General features: G+C 43.7%; 1 long non-coding RNA gene across 1 annotated transcript; it reads right to left on the bottom strand.

Moving 5' to 3' along the window:
• Positions 1-367: 367 nt before the first annotated feature.
• On the bottom strand, positions 368-1,853 carry LOC147733881 (uncharacterized). Its single transcript, XR_015307596.1, has 2 exons — positions 1,723-1,853; positions 368-1,272 (listed from the first exon to the last, which is right to left on the bottom strand). It is a non-coding gene; the product is annotated as an uncharacterized LOC147733881 (long non-coding RNA).
• Between the last annotated feature and the right edge of the window lie 1,420 nt (positions 1,854-3,273).

Below are 3,273 nucleotides of genomic sequence, written 5' to 3'. Positions count from 1 at the left end.
TTCTTCTATAGCTGGGAAACTCTTAAATTGCATTGCCGTATTGCACCCATCAGAACTCAGTCAAATCCTTTGCCCCCTCGGTGATAGTGGATTAGATAAGCATGGTATTTTCTCCGCACCAACTCAGCACAACCAGGAATTATGCCATATCCACTTTGATGGACCTTTTTCTCAAACTGAGGCTCAAATCACAAATTTATTAACGTTGCATTGACAGTGGAGCAGATTTTGCTCCACAGTAATGACAGAGAGGAGTAAGTTTGCAAACCATAAAGGTTTATTAGCCAATTAATAAAGTTATAATCTCCAATCAAATTAATTAGACATACATTGATATTCACCTGATATGCAGCACACATGGATACAATTCAAGTTTTTCAATTAGTAATGTGAATATTGTATTATTAAATGCAACAAGTACAAATCAAAGCAAAGTCATGCTTCCATAAAGGAGACTCCCTAATGCTAAGCTAGGATATAGACTGGTCAGTGCTTAATTTTGGCTGGTGGTTTCCGGTACTCGGCACTTAATAGTCAACACAGGCGCTTATAGTGCAAACTCGACCCAAAGGTATTGTAGTGCTTTTCGTGTGCACCAGTTAAGGACACATTCATTTTTGGGAGGCAGGGGGAGATTAAGTGATTTGCCCAGAATCACAAGACTCGAACCTGGTCCCCCAGCTCCAAAGTCGGCAGCCCTGGCAGTTGTGCCACATGCTCTCCCCACTTGTAGGGTTTCATGGTTAGTGGTTGGTTCTGTTATATGTGGCGCTAATAGGAGCGAAGGGCTGGTGAAGCTGCCTCCTGACAAGACTTATTTTTTCACAAATTAACCAATAGGGCAGGTTTGGGAAATTCATAAGCAGCAGGTGTCAGCAGATATAGCATCGAAAGAAGACCCAAAAAAAGGTTCGAACTGTACTGTCTCTTGAGAGTATCTCTAGAAGTAGGAAAATAGGGAGTGCAATGTCAAGAGGAATGATAGGACACCCGCCTGCAAAGGTGGACAGAGCCAAGTAATCCCACTAACAAGCTTCACACAGTCAAAACATGAGTTCCATCCAAGTGAGACATGTGTCTGTTCCCGCTGGGGAGGAAACCATCAACCTCCAGTGTTTGCTCGGTACTTGGCGTTGGATGACAGGGCCAGCTTTTTGTCTCATTGCCACCTTCAGGATAGCTCCTCGAGGAGGGGGTGTTCACCTCCTCAGCTTCTCATCCCATGCAGATGCTGACGTCACTGTCCAAACCATCTAATTGCTCCTGTAGGACCTTCAAAGTGTAAGATAACGAAGAATAACATTTCTAAATAAGCACACAGTGACTCTGGTATCTGAAACAGAAACAGCGTCATGCACAGCACGCGGAAATGCAACGTTTATTTCAATCATAAAGTAAGGCAGCGAGGCCTACTGCACAAATGCTGACTTAAGTTCATCAAAATATATGATTCGTTCAGTCTGCTAAAACCAAATATAAAACAAGATGAAAATAATATGTGAACATAATATACAAAAATAAGGAATACATCATTTGTAAATCAAACAAGCTATGTTTGTGCAGGTTACAAGTTAACATATTATTGCATTATATCACAAGCAAGCCATGATGACGCTGCGACATTACCGGCCTCCGAGTGCACTCTGGCTTCTCTGCAACGGCGCTGCGAACAGAAGACTCGAGGCGCTGCATGAATATATCCGGCAGCCAAACAACACCTACCTGCGTAGCACTTGCCGATGCATTGCCTGCGACTTCACACACCCGTCTCTTATACACTCTTTCCCCTTTCTCCAAACTAACCTAAGCTAGCGATTAACCAGGGTGATATAGGAAGGTGCGCACCCCCTTGACACGTGGGCCCTCCCTTCCGTTTCTGGTCACAGCTGCCCTTTGCCCTCATAAATCTTCCCCTTCCACACATATCGACTGCAGTCTCTTGTTTCTTCCCCTTTTAGCAGGGCTTCTTTGCTGTCGGACACGGGGCTCGCCGCTCGCTGGTCATCTGCGGCGCGCGCTGGTTGTGGAATGTGCTTTCCGTGCAGTGTATTCATAGTGAGTGTACAACACCAGCTGGTGTGGCGCCTACTGCTGACGAGCGCGCTGCGTTGTTCCTCGTGTTTCTTGCCTAATAATAAACCCCTCCGTTCTATTTACCACATATGGCATTACAGGTGATGCTAAAAAGTGATTCTTTCTCGTAGGCTGTCTCTAGGTGGACGTTGTTAAGTAGCCTATTCGCAGATTCACTGGCATTATGCAGTAAGCAGTGCTTTAAATGGGAAACAATAAGTGCAGGTACTCATTAACATGAGCTAGAGGTGTAGTGAGTGGGCGGGGCTAGGGGCGGGCTAAGGGCAGGACATGATACTTAACGACTTCTCTAATAGTTGCAGCCCACACCAAAACACATCAAAACACATGATAAATGTGTTTATATAAACAGAGCAGGTTAACCCATTACACAAAATGAAAGAGAAATGCAATAATATGTTAACATTTCCTTTTTTTGTAATAGTTGCACCTTCTTAATGCCATACTGTTAATTGATGTTGTTTAGCAAAATACTATGGGCCCGATGTAGCTAAATCCCATTTACCGATTTTGAAATACCGAATTTTACCGATTCGGTATTTCAAAATCGGTAAATGGGATGTAGGTCCCAACATCTGGATTCGTTACCGAATCCTTAACAATTCTTTAATTACCGATTCGGTAAATACCGAATCGGAAATGCCCATTCATTCCTATGGGCTTTGAAGCCCATAGGATTGATCAGGCATTACCGATTCGGTATTTACAGAATCGTAATTAATGAATTCACAAGGGTGCAGGGGGTGTCACTTTGACACCCTCTAGCACCCCCAAAACGGGCATGTGTGCAATGTGGCACACAGACATGCCCTAAGGGCACGTCTGTCTGTCACATGGCACATGTGTACATGCACAGATGTGCATGTACACAGGAATCGGTATTTTACCATGGATTTGTATTCCATGGTAAAATACCGATTCTGTAAGCCATGTGCCAATAGAAAATTGGCTACCCACATTGCATTTTCGGTAATTTTACCGAATCGGTAAATATTACCGAATTGGTAAATATTATCGATTCGGTAATTATTACCGAATCGGTACTTATTACCGATTCGGTAATAATAACGATTCGGTAAAATTACCGAATATGTGCACCTACATCTCCCTAGCCCTTTACCGATCGGAAACGGCCGAAAATCGGTATTTTCGGCCAATTCCGATCGGTAAAGGGCTACC

The sequence above is a fragment of the Lissotriton vulgaris genome, chromosome 1_2 (genome assembly GCF_964263255.1).
Source record: "Lissotriton vulgaris chromosome 1_2, aLisVul1.2, whole genome shotgun sequence".
NCBI lineage: Eukaryota > Metazoa > Chordata > Amphibia > Caudata > Salamandridae > Lissotriton > Lissotriton vulgaris.
This window is presented reverse-complemented; position numbering and strand designations above follow the sequence as displayed.